The sequence below is a fragment of the Oryzias latipes genome, chromosome 6, assembly GCF_002234675.1.
Source record: "Oryzias latipes chromosome 6, ASM223467v1".
Lineage (NCBI taxonomy): Eukaryota > Metazoa > Chordata > Actinopteri > Beloniformes > Adrianichthyidae > Oryzias > Oryzias latipes.
Genome location: NC_019864.2, coordinates 7,858,559 through 7,876,735, shown reverse-complemented (window position 1 = coordinate 7,876,735; position 18,177 = coordinate 7,858,559). Strand labels below are relative to the sequence as shown.

Genomic DNA, 18,177 nt, shown 5'->3' with positions numbered 1-18,177 from the left:
ACTGATTGGATGATGATGTTTGTCCATCATAACCGAAAGTTATTTGGCATGAAGTGATACTTCAGGGCCACCATAATAGTTTTTTTTCTGTAAAAAAGAAACAATTTTGAAAACAAAAGTAATTTCCAGAAAATAAAAAATGAAACAAAGCGGTCTTAAATGTGTTTTTTTGCATTGAATAATTTGTTGATTTGCACTTCAGGGCCACTGCAGGTTAGACTCTGGAGCCCAAACACACGCAGACACAGTGACTTGGTTATGATGCTGTAACCAGAACTGTGCTGGTTTAAAAGGCAGGTTCCATCCTGCCAGATAACCCACAACTTCCTATGAAACTCCTAGACTCATTAAGATGTTATTTTGTCTTTGCTTGTATTTGAAATGTGCATCACTAACACATAAAAAGCCTCTATTTACGATTTTTATTTTTTACATTTTTCCTTTAGTTTTATTTTGTTTTTATTTGTTTGCCGCCAAGTGAACCATAAGTTCCAAGTAAATATATTATCACACAAAGCAGCATTTTTTTTTCTTTTCTGTTTTTTGCTTGTCATGGTTAAATTGAGCTGTTGCTGCCTCAGTCTTTATGAATCAAAAGGCCTCTGGAGACTTTGCTTTAGACATAAACACTTTGTTGTGTCTACGATTTGTCACCATTCACAAGTTTCATTCACTGGTTCCAATTTTCCATAAACCTTGTTTAATATTGGTACAAATGAGTGGTGAAAACATAATCGTGCTGCTCACAATTGTACTTCTGTTAAACCCCACAAAAAAAGTTCTTAATTTTTCCAAAGCTTGTTGTAACCATGGTGACCCTGTCAAGGTTGTTCACATACACTTTCCAGACCTCCCGTCATTTTTCAGCAGAGGAACATTTGAGTGAAAACGTCCCTGTAGAATTTTGTACATCATTTTATCATTTCATGTGATCAAACGTTTTTAATTTTTACTTCATTGGAATATTGCTTGTCTCTTAAAAATATGAGTGGAGATATTTTAGATTTTTTTCTTTTTTGACTATTTCTGATTATAGTGAATTCAGCAGTTCCTATACATTTAGATTTATTTCCTGTTTCTTTTTTTTTGCATTTGAAAATGAACACAATAATTATTGCGGTAATGTTAGGTTGACATTTTTCCTCTTAAAAATCATTTTTCAGCTCCCACCTTCCATGTTTCTTCACTGCTCCTCCTCCCTGTGAGACATCATGTTCGTCTAAAAGACTGCTGGTGAACTGTCACCTCACCACTCATGGTGGTTTGGAGTTAAAGGCCGTGGGGGCAGCGTTGGGGATCCCTCTAAAAAGGATCTTGTGGTAAAACCCAAATGACTAGGTTAACATGGTCCTATGGAGACAATGCCAATGTCCAAGTGGTTTGTCTTTGCAGGGCGTTTCCATGGTTTCAAGACAGTAAAGGAGTCTTTAATCGAACCGGTGTCATCGTGAAATGATGGGAAGAGTTTGGATTTTTCACGGGATGGATCAGACAAAAAGAGCAGTGGGATGGATGGGGCTGGATATGAACGGCGTGGTTTGGAGGTGAATGATGTTACTTAGTAGCTCTGAAAGCAGCACGTTGTCGTGAAGCCGTCCTGATTCATCTTGGCTCTCACTTTTTTGGGATGTGGCATGCTGGATATGCTGTTGTCCAATTTTGTGTAGTTGTGCCCTGCTGTCCAACCCATTCATGATGTTCAGGCAGTGGTGTGACATCATCTGGAAAAGATTGCCACCGTCATGCAGGAAGGGTTGTGTATCCTTTCCTCTCTCATGATTCGATGTGCATCTTGATAGAAGGTCAACAATTCAACTAACTTTGTGGTGATACAGCAGTCAAATTCTGTGGAGCTCTAGACATGACATTAAAAAAACAAAAAGTTCTCTCAAATTAAAAATTTGTGGCCACAATTCAGTATTTTTGTGCAAATTTTTTGGTGCAAGAATGATCATTTCCTTGTGCCCAAATTAGTATTTTGTATTTTACAATACAGTAAATTGTGCTCACAAATTAGTAGTATGAATCTAATTATGCTAAAATACTAATCTGTACACACAAAATACTAATTCATGGCCACAAATTATTAATTTTAGGGAATCATAAATGTATACTTTATGAATGTTATGTCCAGACCTCCCTATAACTCTTTAACCTAAATGGATTCAATTTAGATTTTTATTATCAATTTGGCAAAATTGCCTTTTAACAAAAATGCCTCCAAGATAAAAGGTACAGCACACATCATTCATTGTAATTCACCTTCAACCAATTGCAAATTACCCGACTTTGTAGAAGCAAGCTTGTGATTAGACCTCTGTTTGTTTGCATCACATGTACATAAAACAGTAGAGACACAAAAGGAAGAGAAACTGACAAAGCTGGACAGAAACCGATTATTCACTTCCTGATCAATTTGTATTTTATTGTTCATGTCTGTGACTTTAAACTGAAACTGCTGTTGTTGGATTGATTTTTCGATATGTATCGTTATCTTTTCATCCCTAACTAGAAGAAGCAGCAGAAGAGATATGAGCTCTTCATATATCAAGTCACTGTTCATTCATCCGTGATACTGATTCACTGTTTAGTGGGAGGTGACTGAACATTAGAAACAATCAGGTGAGTCGTCTATGGTCAGAGCTAGCGATTTGTCTCAGTCCACAAGGGGAGCACGACTGGATAAAATGGCTTTTTTGCCACGGTCCTTCAAGCTGATATTTCTTACTGCTGCGGGAGGGAAAACTGCCGCCTCAGCAGGCTGTTCAGTCTCATTCTCAGGCAGCCTACATTGTGTCTTCCTGTTAGAGATGGGAACCATACGCATACAGGCAGGCCTGTGATGTCAATTGTTGTTGCTGGAGGCTTGCTATAGGAAAAATCTTTTTAGCTTCGTAAAATACTGAAGTGGAAAGCGGCTTATGACACATTGTGGGTGTTTGTTGTAGCAGTCTGTAAGTGCCATTGCTGCGACTCAAACATCACTTGCATTTTTCTTCTCACTTTCTTGTAGACGTGAATGAACAATAGTTTCTGCTCAAAAAAACAAACAGCTGAGAGGTGGCATTTTGTACAATAGATTTCGAAATGACAGCTGCTATTCTAGCAGCCACTGATTTTTGTGCAGTTTGTTTCTTACGCAGTGAAAAGACTGGATAATGTGTGATGATAACAGTGATGAGAGGAGCAGTTCTGGTTAGTTCTAGTAAAAATAACATTGCACCATAAAAGTTCATTTTGAATCAAAGAAAAAAACAGTTTTCCCAAATTAACTGCGGCTCCAGCTGTAGTTTTGATTTTGATAGTTAACTGAACATGACGATCTAAAGCAAAAGGGAAAAATGGGTTTAGGAACTCTACAAAACAGAATATTCACTATAAATCATGTTGCCATAACACAAGATCTTAGAGCAAAGTGATACGGGAGGTCTGGATGTGGCGGATGAGATAAACTGTATCTGCTGGATTTCTTATGAATACAAATTGCCCACATATGGGTTGGTGGGTGGTTGGGGTATAGAAAAAAGTAGCTGATATTTATAGCCACCCCAGTTCCTTTTCCAATTGTTTTTTTTTTTCTCTTTTAATCATTCCTGACGACCTCCCTCTCAATCTCAACAAGTCTCCTCTCACATTCAGCCTCCCGGTCCTTCACAGAGCGGCAGATTTGTGCGCTGCCCCCTAAATCATTTCCCTCTCTCGCAGATTGCTCCCCTGCTGGAATATTGGCCTGACAGCCGTTTTTTTCCCTCCATCTACTCCCCCAATGGACTCATTTACATTTATGCACGCAGCAATTAATTACAGACTGGCGCTGGCCTTGTAAATTAGAGGGAGCCGAGGTCGCCCCCATTAATTGCCCTGACAGCTTAAGCCTTGTTTTGGTCATGTTGCTGCCTAAAGGTTGACGTTAGAGAGGAACAGAGGACTTGAGGTTGGATGGTCTAATTTGACTTTAGTGTTAATAGATGAATTTGTGTTGTTTTCTTCTTTTGTCTGTGAAGATGTTCCTTTTTCCCGGTCAAGTTGTTGCAGGATTCAGTTTTTCAGGAAAAGTGGATTTTAAAGACCCACTCTGATGAAAATGGTGTTTTTGGTGTTTTAAAATGTTCTAAATTAAACTTAAAATTATATTTTTGAGTATTTCTTTATTCAAATTGTTGTGAATCAGAAGCAGATGAAAAAATGCCACTGGAAAAAGCTGGTAACCGGTGCATTGATGCAACAATGGGGAAGCCTCAAGCTCCCTGCTCTGCTCCATTCTGATTCATTCACTTGCAGACAAATAGATCCATGTGCGTCTTTGTTTTTCTCATCGAGCTGGAGTCTGGATCAAAATAGCTCCAATATTGATCACCATTTCTGTTGCACTGGTAATGTTAAGTGGGGGTGTGGGGGGCTGTAAATTAGTGGGAGAGTGTGTAAATTAAGGAATGTTGGGAAATGAGGGCAGACTTACCACTTGCCAACGGTCCGGCCCACAACTCAGAGGTGATTTGCTAATGAACTCTCTTTGAGGGTCGACTATTGTTGTAACATTGGGCTGAATAATTAAAATGGAATGGAATTACCGCTCTTCAGAAACTATGTCCTAAAAATTGCAAAGGGTTTTAGATTTTGGCTAAAAATGGCATACTCATAGGAGACCACTGGTAAGGCTTTTATAACAGATGAAAAGATGCTCGAGTGGGACTTAAGGACTGCTCTGTGGTGGACTTCCACACATCCTTCTTCTATCACCGTGTGTTGAGATGCCCTCTGTGTGTTCCTGCCAGTGTTTCATCCAAAAACTTGTGAGGGGGATTTTCTATAGACCCACGACTAAGGCAGGAGACTTCTCACGGTATTGGCCTTTTCATGCAAAGACGCTCCAACTTTTTCCGGCTCCCAACCTCACAAGGCCTTCCTTTCTTCTCTGTCACGCAGGGATGTGTTTGTGCATACCTCACCGGCTCGACAAAAGAAGGCACAGAGATCTTATTCACTTTTGCCTTTGACATTCACCTCTTGTTTTTACAATCTTTCCAAGGCGCGCTGTTTGCCCAGCGGAACAGGCTTTGTCTTGAAGGAGTCGGACAATGGCGAGCACCACAATGTAATCTCTTAAGGGTAGCGAGCGGAGGGGTGAGATTCGGATGTATGTGCCAGTGCTTGCCCCTGCCGTCCCTCTCTCTCCCTCCCACCCTTAACTTCAGCCATATTTCATGTTCACGGTGACCTCAGAAAGAATACCTGTTGTCACTTAAACTGCTGTAATATTCACTTAGGTGCTTTGTGAAAGGAGCACAAAGGCATTTCATTCTTGCTAACAACCACTTCCCTTGTTCCACTTTTTAAAAGCATTCTATGCTGGTTTGCCCACCCACATGCTTATCTTGAAGTATGTCTTTTTCTAGTGATATCATCAGGAAACATAATCGTTCCAGTGGTTTAGTGGCTGCCACTTGCAAACCTTAAACTCTCGGGCCAAATTTTGCACCCAAACAAGATTTCTTCCTGCATTCGGACAACTGCTGCCGCGGACTGACAAAGGACCAGGACTGGCTCAACTGACAGGATGTGTCTGATTTATTGGATCAGAGCAACAAAAAATAAGAATCATTTGAAGTGTTTCAACTGCATGTTGTGAAAGTTAACTAACCTGTTAACATGATACTTAAAAAAAGCAACACAGCTGGAATTTTCTCCGTACTGGAGCAAACATGGATCGCCAGATAGATCTGGGATAAAGTTGGAAGATGCTGTCAAAACCTCCCAAATCCGGCAATACGCTAACATTTCAGTGTGTGAAATGCAGCAACTTAGGTACAACAAAGTAAGAAGGCCACCAATAAAAAAATAAAATCACCCTTGTTATTTTTGCAATGCATCTCCATATTGATGAGGATTTCTCAATTGTTGTCAATAATGATTCTAATTTTGACTCAAAAATTGAGGGGCGAGTGTTGGGCAAAGCTTTTGCTGTGGGGGCGCCCCCCCCCCTTTACCCTCGTAGCTCCTTCCCTGTTTTTGAGAATAAAGACGCAACCTTGTTGGAAAAAAAGTAAAACTTTACGATAAAAAAAGTCAATACTATATGATAATCAAGTTATGAGTTGACATTTTATGAGATTAATGTCATAAATTTATGAGGTTGTTAACCAAGAAAAATGTAAACAACAACGTCTAGTGCATTGTAAGCTGTTACTTCAACATTGGCTTCATAAATAAGGAAGTACTCAGTCTGTCAGTGAGTCAACATCATTCTATAATACGTATGAGGACATTAAAAAGAATTTTCAGAAACTGGACCAATTTAGAGGAAGATTCTTTACCCACAAGGAGTGGATTTCCGGTGGGCGAACGGTTTACGTCGTTGGCAGTATAGTTGCAGAGGTCCAAATGCATTATGGGACGTGGATTCCTTTGATAAACTAAAGCCTTACGGCATCGCCGTAACGGGGTGAATTGATGGATTTAGTCGAACATAACGTGGAGGCTTTTACAACCAACTCTATTTTTGCAAAAGCGTGGCTTTTTCCATGTGTAGTTACGATTTTTTTCTCATAGTTTTACGACTTTAGTCTCGTAAAATTACGACTTTTTTCTCCCAATTTTATGACTTTATTCTTGTAATTTTTCAACTTTTCTCTCATACTTTTACAGCTTTATTCCTGGATATGTATTTCTTTTTCTTTTCATGGTGGCCCTGATGCTCACATGTCTTACTTAGGAGCTTGTAACAGATAGATAGGCTGATCAGTTGCAGCCCCCCCAACCCCAACAGAGACATGATCATAGATCTGGTCTATGATCAGCAGGCCCCTGTTGCAAGCTCGTCATTTATGGGTCAAGCGAACTTCATTTTAGTTTAATTGGTCATATGATTAGACGGAGCTGCTCTTTGCTTGTTATGTTTCAGACGTGGAAGTGGCAGCTCACAGCCCCATGCCGCGCTGCGCTTATTTGGCAAGCCTTTGCCTCATAGAGTCTCATTGTTCTGCCCCCCAGTGTGTCCGTGTCGGCACAAGTGGCACTGACAGCTGCAACAGATGACATTTGGGGCCGTGCATATTTTGTTGTGTGAATGTGGCATTCACTGTGCAGGTGGAGGCCTTGCTGTGAACATAATAGAGTCGGTCTCCGGGTCGCCTGCGTCTCTGCTTTTTATTGTTGAGTCACAGTCCAGCTTTTCTCAGGAAATCTCTGGTTTTATACTCAAACTGATTGTAATCCAGACAGCACAGTTGGCCCAGTTGCACCATGACACAAGCTGTTTTTTTTTTTTTGTTTGTTTTGTTGTTTTTAATAAAAAAATTTTTTTCCTCTGAGCTTTCGGGCTGCTGCTTTAGCGGCTCTATTATCCCAACTCCAACATTTTTTCACGTCTTTAAATTCTGGATAGTCGTTTCTCTGTATCTGGCATCCTCCAGGTGTTGGACCTCCCATCTGCAGATGAGCGGCAGCGTGCGAGGATCGGAGGAATGGAGGGGGGGAGGGGGGGCTGTTAAGGGAAGAAACAGAATAACTGGTTCTGCAGACGTGTTCAGACGGGTCAGCGAGGGCTGCGGAGTGTGAACAGATCTCAGGGGAATCTATGTCGAAGTCACTCAATTGCAAAAGGAGGCCGTTTGACTTATTTCGTTTTATTTATCAAACAGAGATGTGGCTTCATCTATTGGTAATGCTTGTAAAGATTTTTCACCAAAGTAGGCCTTTTTTTTTCTAAATTAATATTTGTCCTTATTATCTGAACTTTTTCCTGTAAGGGCTTTTGAGTTGTTTGGGTCAGATCTACCCTTAATACATCCAAGAAAGAAAAAAAAATCATTTGCCTGATTAGAGGCATGAATAAAATATTAAAAGATCAGAGTTAGCTTTTTTCTTCATTGTTCTCAATTAGCCTCAAATTGCAGAACCAAAGGGGTGTTTATGTTGCCTTTTTTGTGGAACTCAGACGTTACGGGGCCTGACAGCAGGTTATGATGGCTGCTTTAGCCTGGGTGGGAAGGGTTCTTTCAGTTTGTCCTGTCCAGCTCTGCCTTTATAGAATTAGCGACCTCTCACTCTCATCTCCTGTCCTTTCTGTTGATCAGAGTGGGGCAGTCCTGATCGAGGGCCCTTCAAAGCACTCAGTCGGCACTTTGACCCCTTTGATGTTTTTTTGTATTCTGCAACCCTCCCTCCAGTTTTAAAAAAAAGTGTCTGTTTGTCATGTGATGCTTTATTAAAGCTGACCCGCAGGTTAACTCCTGGAGTCAGACCGTTCTGTTCAAACTGTGTTGCTAAAGAATGGAGAGGTGTTTATTTAACGGGAAATATTTCAACCTGAGTTCAATTGTGAAGGATATCATCCGACACGCTGACTGCATTAGCGCATATTCTGATTTTTACCTTTAAAGCTCTTGCTGTTTGCTGTTTGTTGAGCTTTGCGTGGCGCGGGACTATGTGACGTTTGTGCAGTGAACGTGGTGTTGGAGAAAAACACTGATCCTCTGTTTGCTCTGCTGTGGACTTCACACAGGACCTCTGTTCTATCTTAAAAAGGAATGACAGAGAGCACTCAGGTGGGCTGAGCAAGCTCACACCCCTGACTTTTTTTAAATTTCCAGACTTTGTCAAAAAAAAAAACGAGTCTGAGTAGTGTCCTTTCAGATGCTTATATGATTCATTAGCATTAAAACTGTTGCACAAATCCTAGAATCTGGTGATCTTTTTTGTTTTCATGTTGCCTCAATAAAATGATTAAAACGTCTTCTATTCTCTTTTAGGTTCATGAATTGTAAAGATTTTCACAAGTGAGAAGAGGGTGTCGGAGCTGAAGTCTCCTATTTCTGTGAGTTTTGCACATTCTCGGATTCTAACATCAAAATGCTTTCACTTTTTTGGGGGAATTTACACTCTTAAAGCAGGTCATACATTAGCAACAAATTGTTTCGGCAAAAAAACAAACAAACCCTCCTGCTGCTATTTGGACTGCATTAGTGTTGTGTTAAATGAGTAAACGAAAACTGGATCTGACTCTGATGCCTTTGATTGGTGGCGCAGTAAATGCAGACCTCCACTCCAGCTAGTGTTCTGCTCCGTGCACCCTCAATAGGTGCTTTCACTTTATAAAAGAAAGGGGTCTTTCAAAGACTCTCACAGGCGTCACTCCAGAAACCTTTCAGCAGCGGGTCCTACAGTATGCCTTCTAATGGACTTTCTCCCTGTGAGCAATAAAGATTGTATCTGGAGTCAAATAGTGCTGCAGGTAACGATGGTGTAAGTGAAGCTGCGCTTCTTCCGCTCTTCTTTTTTGTTTCTTCATGCGTGGCGGCGAAACCAGAAATGTACAGATGGAGAAAAGCGCTATCTGACCATCTGGCTAATCCTCCTGTTTAAGTATACTTATTAAGTCACTCTCTGGTGGCCCTTGAGCCGTGTCACTGAGAGGTCAACAAGCGGCCCGTTTGATTCTCCAACAAGTGGACAGTGTTTTGCTGTGACTTATAAGCTGTGTCCTGTTGTGTAGTGTGGGAGCTCACTATCAGGGACCTAAGTATCGACTTGAGTACACTTATTGATCAGGAGCTTTTTTCTCCTCCGGGTCACATCTCTGCCTTTCTTCCACGGGTACAGCTGAACTGGATCTTAGCAACTGTGTGGTTCAGGACTTTTCAAAGGACATCAATCTGTTTTTGGAATAGTCTTTTTTTTGTGGTTTTTAAACTGAACATAATGGCATTGAGTGCAGAAGTTTAATTATAGATTAGATGACTCATACACCCATTTACAATCTGTTCTGGTACATTGGGTCTTTTTCAAAAAAAGAGGAACAATAACTAGCTCAGCTGAGGCAACTCATGCCAGCAGAACTATGAAGCTACAGACATACTGGACATGTGGCGCAGGGTTAGGATTTGCAAGTTTAGCCCACGGTGTTCACACTGGACAAGCAGGGAGGGCTTTCTTCTTTTTCTTTTTCTACTGTTTACTACCGGATGTCCACCACCTACAGTTGGAGGAGGCTTGGTGGAAAATGTTGAAGCAGTGAAAATCTCGCAAGGCCTTTCTCCTTTCACAGATGTATTCTGAAATATGAAAGAATTGGTGTCATAAAATTCTGGCCAGGCACAATTATTACTCCTCCTCCATGATCAATTTTCAAACGGTTGGGACTTCCGTGAATCATAAGGGACGCCATCCAGTCCCAAATTGGCCAAACCTAGTTTAACCCTCAATGTGCGTTTAGTGGCTGCACGTTCTGTTGTAAAAACAGAGAAGACTGAAACACACGTTTACGCGTATTTACATGGACCTTTCTTTGAAAATGGCTGCTTAACCCTTGTGCTACCCTAGATGACCCCACCCTTACATTGACGTGTTCTCCCTACCATGACAAAGGTGGATAAAGGTGGAAAGATTTCATGTAATCCATGGACACCAGTGAAGATCAATAATCATTGAAGAAAAAAGGTTCAGAGCACTGTCTAGTGGGTCTAAATGACCCAACTCCCAATGTTAAAATGCCTAGGATAGCACAACGGTTATGAGTTTAGAACTTCACATTTTTGGGGGTAAAAAGTGTACGTTTATGGTTTTTAGATTTAACCCATAAGAGCCCAAACCCATGTTTCCTGAAAAATGAAACAATTTAGAATACACCACAAACCAAGTGGACCACTGAACACATTTCTGATCATTTTCTGTTACACTGATGTCACCATGGGTTCTTACGGGTTCAAGCTTCAAGACTAGTGTAGATATCTCTAAGAGCATCTTGCAATTTAAGGACAGTTTTAAAGACTTATAAACCAAAAGCAGTTTGGAAACAGTATCCATCCATCCATCCATCCATCCATCCATCCATCCATCCATCCATCCATCCATCCATCCATCCATCCATCCATCCATCCATCCATCCATCCATCCATCCATCCATCCATCCATCCATCCATCCATCCATCCATCCATCCATCTCCAAAACCTGCTGAATTCATTTTGGTGTCACAAGGTTGCTGGAGCCAACCCAGAAACTATTGGGTGAATGTTGGATACACTTCAACAGGTCACCTATCTGTTGTAGGGCTACACATGCACACCTAGGGGCAAATTAAAATCATCAAGAAACAGTAGCTGCGTAACATATGCACAAAACTTTGTTGAAATTCTAGAAACGTCGAAAAACACAATTTTGCAATTACACTGTTTCCATTTAATCATAATTATGTAAATAGACACAAACCAACTCACACGACAAGTCGTTGAAAAACATGGTGTCAGATGTGATCAATACTTTGATTTACAGCAGATACATTCAAACTTCTGCCACAGCACCAGCGCTCATCATCATCTATCAAAGGAGACGTTGGCATCTTATTCCGGCTGTGGAGCGGAGAGCTCTTTAATTGTGGGAGTGGCTAAGGATGAAGCCATTTTGGTGATTTTACAGAGGAGCTGTGGATTTTGATGAGCTGTGGGACCTCTTGTAGCGCCCAAGCCCACCAGTTCCTACCAAGATGCGCATTGCCGTCGCTATCTACAAACTGACTGCCTGTGCAGAATTTGTTGGTCACGTGACACTTTTCATTCGGAAAAAGTGTTTGCAACAGGCGAATTTATTACAGCAAATCCAATTTACACAATTTAACCCTTGTGCTATCTTAGATGACCCCACCCTTACATTGACGTGTTATTCATATCATGACAAAGGTGGATAAAGGTGGAAAGATTTCATGTAATCCATGGACACCAGTGAAGATCACAAATCATTGAAGAAAAAAGGTTCAGCGCACTGTCTAGTGGGTCTAGATGACCCAACTCCCAATGTTAAAGTGCCTAGGATAGCACAAGGGTTAGTGAAAATGCAGCCTATGAAGCATGTTTTTGGATTGTGGTGGAAGCCAGAGCCAAGGCCTTTTTGCTGTTAGGTATGAGCACTAACCACTGTGCAGCCCAAGACCTATCACCAATGTCTAATTTCTTAAGTTACAATTTGTTCAATGAATTGTGCTGTTGTGTATAATATCATATCAAGATTGGTGAGAACTTGAGCCAGTTGACTTCTCTTTTAATCCCATCATACTCGTGTAATCGAATGAGTTCTTCTGGAAACCTGAAATCTGTCTTTTACCCTGTAATTAGTTTCAAATGTAATAACCCTGCGAGGGGATGACAAGTGGATTCTCCTAATAAAATTGTAATCTTGCTGTCGTGACAGAAACTAGTTATGACATTGTCGTTTCACGGGACTTTAAAGGAAGTGGGTGTCGTCTACTGGGAGAATCAAAGCTTCGACTTCCTGTAGCTTTGAATTGATCAGGTCCCTGAATCTGACAGGTTCATCATGAAGCTTCAGAAGATGCAGAGTGACATTTCCTTATTCGTAATTGACTTTGCCAACCTCTGCTCCGCCTGTCCCTTCTCAATCCTTCTGTTTTTGAGCAGGAATTCTCCAGAATAATTCAGTTACTCTAAAGGAAATTGTGTCCTGATTTGTGTCACTCTGCTCCTGCATACAGCTGCTTTAATGGCAGTCATTTGCAAAGAGTTAGAAAAATTTACAGACAGCAAGCAGCTGTATGGATGATTTGTGGTAAACTAATGAGCTAATGAGTTAATGAACCCTATGAGGTTACCTCTTTGCCTTCCTCACAACAATTTCCTACTCTGCCCCTTTTTCTTTCTACTCCATCCCTGCAAGTGGACTCTACTGTGCTTTAGCTAATTGGAGGCATGTAACAAAATTTACTGTTGTTTCTTGGTAGTTAACCTTATGTTCACAGTGATTTATCATGTTCTCTTGAAGTGGGGTGGTTAGTTCCCGATTTCCCAGTGCGAAGAAAAGGGGTGCAGATGCATCTAGAGCACTTGCAAAAACACCTAAAAGACCCACTCCGATTGTATTTTTATCTATTTTCAAAGCGTTGCAGTGGTCTTTTAGTTATGATTATGCAGATCTTAGGCAACATTCAAAAACCTGTGCCGTTTTCTAGGACGTAGTCTCTGCAGAGCGGAAGTAGTTCATTAGGAATTCCTCTCTGCAACAAAAATGGTGAGCAATATCTGAGCTCTCCAGCTGGACATTTGATCCAGATTCCAACTCAGACAGAGAAAACAATGACGTACATGGATCTATTTTGTCTACAAGTGGATGCATCAGAATGGAGTGGAGCAAGGAGCTTAAAGGAAATACTTAAAATGCCATTTTAATCTCAATTTTCTCCATAACTGTCCTACATCGTCAGAAAAATGCCACAAGAACATGTTAAAAACACCAAAAATAGCATTTTCATCTAAGTGGGCCTTTAAAGTCTGCAGACTGTAAGGTTCTGTTTCTTGTTTTTGTTTGTTTGTGAGGCTGCGTCAGCACTCGTCTTTCTGTGCTTGCATACATGCTTGTGTTTTGTGCCCTCATGCCTCATCAACATCCCATTTGAGGCCCATCTGGTTTGCTTAAGAGGCTCGTGGATCTGCAGCGGCCGATGCTTTAAGGTTGGGCCAAACCAGCAGCAGTTCCTCCCCACTTACACATCAGTCCATGGTGCAAGGCCCTTTGCCAGTAACTGCATAGACCGACCCTTGTGGCTACTTCCCAAACCACCCAAGCTCATACACCACTTTCTCTCTTCTATTACCCTTGAAATGGGGCTTGCTCTAAATATTATCTCCCCTTGTGCTTCATCCCTCCATTTAAGTCGTCAGAGAGAAAAAAGAAGCTGTGTGGCTGAGTCACTTTTTCCCCTCTCGCTTCTTTTTTCTTCCCTTCTTTCCAAAACCACAGGCAGCGGCAGTGGCTTCCTGGAGATGAGCGCTTTTGTCTGTTCTGTGACCGCTGTGGCTTTATGCAGATCCTCTTCTGGTGAGGTAATGCAGCCGATAGATCAGGAGGCAGAGCTGGAAAACAAAAAGGTGCAGTGGGGAAAAGTTGCTAGTTTTTGATTTATCCTTTTTTTTTTTTTTTTTTTACCAAGACTTCCTCAAGAAAGACCAGCAGCTTCATGGATGTGAAAATGTCCTGTGGTTAGGACAGGTTGGGCCTGGTGAAAGCTGCTGAGCTCTTTTTCCCCCCCAACTTTTCAGACTAATAAAATCATGTTTCCTTGATGATCAAGAATGTAGAAAAAAAGGATTGTGTCTACATGGAAAACCTCAGTAACTGTATTATCAAATGAAGGATGTATGCAGTAAGGTAGAAGGAGGAAAAAAAGACAAAAACATGAAGGACTCTGATCTGAATGGCTGAAGCCATTTTGAAAAAAGTATAATTAGAAGGTAAATGGAGAAACACAGACCGGATACCTGCTGAGCCTGTGCAATACTGATTTGACCCTCTAGATCATTGGTCACCAACATTTTTAGCCTACGGACCGGTCTAATGTTAGAAAAACCTTTTTGTTTTTAAGCTTCTAGTGTCACTCAACTTTAAGGGGAAAAGTTAAACTTCCTCCTTGGTAAAACATCTGCACCTGAAACTTTATTTTTACTCCAAATTAAAATAGGAACCACTAAAGTGGGACATAGATTATCCTTTAGCCCATAACTGGGACAAAATGGAAGCTTTTAAATCAGACGGCAACTTTAGTATAACTTTTCAAGGTGCAATGGATAAAAAAAAAGAAAAGGTCATTAAAACTGGTATTTTCAAAATATAAACATAAACGGGAATCCACTATTTGAACAACTTTATCAGCAGCATCCTTGTAACATTAGGTTGCTGATTATACTGCATTAATATTATAGTCTGTGGGAACAACTGCCACATATAAATCCATAATTGGAGGAAAGAAAGAAATGCAGCTTTCTGTTACTTTGAAATCCAAGGCTCCTCTTTTGTTTTCCCTTTGGAACTTTTATGCTAAAAGAAACATTTCAAACGCATTCTATGTGTTAACTCAGCTAGCTTGATGGTTTCAATTTAGCCGCTTTAAGATAGTAGCGGATGAATTTTCAACTTGTGATCGAGTAACTTGACATGTGTCATGAATGAGTCGGATATGGTGGAGAGACTCCAGGAGTTTTCCAAAATAAAACTTCCTTCAGAGTTGGATTGCAAGTAAAACATAAAAGATGTGGCTGATAGGTTGTGTTTTACTTGAACTATACGAAATGTGGCTAATATTCAAGCCTTTTATACAATGTAAGCACCACACAGCACGATTACACTTAAGTTTGTTTACACGTACACAAGTCATCTACAACAACAACAACTACAACTTTATTGTTATTGAACGAATTGAATGGATGATCAGCTTTACTCGGCTTTCTCAAATGCAGAAATAACAATTTCCATTGAAAGATATTTTGCCTTTGGATTTTTAAAGTCTAAAAAAAATGACTGAAAATGTTTTGAGTGATGAGTGTAAATGTGCTCACATTGTAGATGGGGTCTGCAAAATTTACGAGCTCCATTTTTTCCCCCCTGACCTGCCCGTTGACAAGTGTCATCTGCTCAGACCTCCGGCCTCCGGAGCAGAAACGGCACCAGGCTGGCTTCCGTGGAGAGTAACTGCTTCCTGTTTTAACTGTCATGGTTCCTGGGGGTCAGAGGCCGGAGTCAGTCTCAGCTGTTGCTTTTTTGGCTGCACAGAATGCCACCTGGTCCTTAGATCATGATGATCCAGCATATCATTGTCTCCAAACAATATGCCTCTTTACCTTTTCTGCATTCTTTAACATGCTGCAGCTGGAAGAGCCTTTCCTACCAGCTGTTTTCTCTTCCTTCATTGATTGAGGTAGAAGAGGTATTTTTAAATCTGACCTTTGATGCTTTTTCATCTTGTAACTTTTGAGTTAAAATGAATGCTCATATCAGATTTGTCCACAGTTTAATGGGCTAAACACATGTGAGTTACTCGTGTGAGCCAAAACCCAAAGCTTCTGTTTTTGTTCTGCTCTTGTGACGAGCAGACATCAGCTCATGATGGGTTTCTTTCAAGCTCAGCTGCTCCAGGCAAAAAAACGCTCTGAAAGTCAAACTATTATCTTGCCTAAGACAAGCAAATTCTTCAAAAGTGCTATCAGCATTTTGTGTACGTCAGCACTGAAGTAACTGGTTTGTTAGTTAGCTTGTGACTATTTTTTTCTCATAAGATTCTGTACAACCTTTAAATTCCCACTACGATCATCTTTTCATCAGTTGTAAAGTCGTTCCCAGTGTTTTTTTTAATTATGATTATGTCGTTTATAGCCAAAATAAAAATAACCTGTGTGGTTTTAGGACATAGTTTCTGCAGAGCAGCAGGAGTTCATCAGAAACTGGCCTCTGAGTTGTGGGCAGGAAGGTAGCTGCAGAAGTAAGCGTCTGGTGATATCCCATCATCCATCTGTTTACACTCTTTCTTGTGAACTTACAGCACCCGACAACACCAATCTGACATAGCGGTGCAACAAAAATGGTGAGGATTATTGGAGCCATCCAGCCGTACAGTTTAGATCCAGACTCCAGGAATACAAAGACGTACATGGATCTATTTGTCTGCAGGTGGATGCATCAGAATGGAGCTGGGGCACTTTGGCCCGCCCATTTAACTTGCTGCGTCACAAGAAGAGCTTTTCCAAACTGCATTTTTTCGTCTGCTCCTGATTCATCCTGATTTAAAAAAAAATACTGAGAAAGACAGTTTTAAATATTTGATGTACTGGAAAATCTTTTAATCATGAGAAAAATGCAACAAGAACATGGTAAAAAAACAAAAACATGAATTTCATTGGAGTGGGTTTTTAATATTAGTTTTTATTCCTGTAAGGCTTTTGAAGTCAAATTTAGCAGTCAGTATTGTAGTCCAGTATAAAGATGGCTTCTTCAGACAGTTAGGAGGTGAATAAATCAGCTGGAGTTTCTTTGTTATGCCCACAATGACATTTATTTCACTCCGAACTAGAACTTATTGAAGTTCCTATACATTACAACGATCCAAAGCCTCTGCGGGCTTCAAGAAATCATCCAATCAAAAGAAAGTGAGCATTTTACAGGGATGAAAGGAGCTTGGATTACCACTAATAAGGGGGCTGCTGATAGTAATCATCTCTAGGATAAGTAAGACCTTTTTATGCTGTGAATCACACAAACTGCCCCCGGCATGCTTGTGCTCTCTTCTGCCGGTGGAAAGAAGAAAAGTTGAGACACCTCACGTCAGTCAGCTGAAGAAAGACGGTTTCCCTGCAATAATAGATGAGGCTGCGTCTTCGTAAACACTTCTTAAGTGATCGTAAAGAAGCTCGCACCCGAAACAACATCTCGTCTTCATAATTACAAAACTCTCATTACTGTAAAAATCCCAGATCGCATTTTAGAGTCGCCATCAGCTAAAATTAAGTGGCCTTAATGGCTACTGATCACATTCCTCTTTTGAATAACACCCCCCATCCCCATTTTTCCTGATCTGATCATTTAAGTACATATGAGCATAATTGAGGTCTCTTCCTTGATTAGATTTGCAGCAGCTTTTAACAAAAGCCTGTTCGAACTTAATCCAATGAGGCTCATTGTAGTGAGACTGTGTGTGTGTGTGTTGGGGGTGTGTGTGTGTGTTTCCAAGTTCGTTTTAAGAATCAACCACATCGTTGAGTAATTAGAAGCTTCACAGAGCTAATGTTGTTCTTTGTCTCAGTAGAGTGCTTCTTGGCTAAATGTTTTTTCAACATTAGCTATCATTTTAAGGTTCCGATTGTTGAAAAGGGTTACATATCTTTTTTTTTTGTTTTGTTTTTATATTAATTCACTTAAAGAATGTAAATTTTTGCATGCATTGTATCTACTTAGACAAAGAAAAAACATAAACTGAACACACCGAAACCACATCAGACAGGTACTGTATCTTTTGAAATATAAGTTTTGTTTTTTTCCATAGTTTGTCAGAGGGTGCAACTTATACACGCAGGTGCGACTTAAATGTGATAAAAAAAAAGGTTATTTTTTTTCCTAATAGCAACCACTAGGGGCACTGTAGATGTGTGTCTGTCAGTATTTGCTACTGAAAGCTATGCAAAGAAAAGGGGCGCTCAATCTGATTGATGGACATAGTCCAAAACAAACATTGAAGAGATCCTGATCATTCTCCTCCTGAACTTTATGATATTTTTCTTACTTGCATTGAGACAATGACAAAAAGGTCCTCTGACTTTTTAAATGTTTTTATTTTTAGCGCACCAAGCGTGAACTGCGTTTGGTCTGAATGCTTTACACCGAACGTGATTCGCGCTTCAGGGGTGTCC

General features: G+C 40.5%; 1 protein-coding gene across 3 annotated transcripts in view; it reads left to right on the top strand.

The window, feature by feature from the left end:
* The window catches only part of sox6a (SRY-box containing gene 6a), a 129,621-nt gene that overhangs the window by 6,997 nt on the left and 104,447 nt on the right, over window positions 1-18,177 (top strand). For 2 of the 3 annotated variants that reach the window (XM_023955378.1, XM_023955376.1), the window contains exon 2: window positions 8,751-8,815. The exons of the other annotated variant lie outside the window; for it this stretch is intronic. The gene's annotated coding sequence lies outside the window, so the exon portion shown is untranslated. The remainder of the gene's footprint in view (window positions 1-8,750; window positions 8,816-18,177) is intronic. 3 annotated transcript variants of the gene reach the window in all.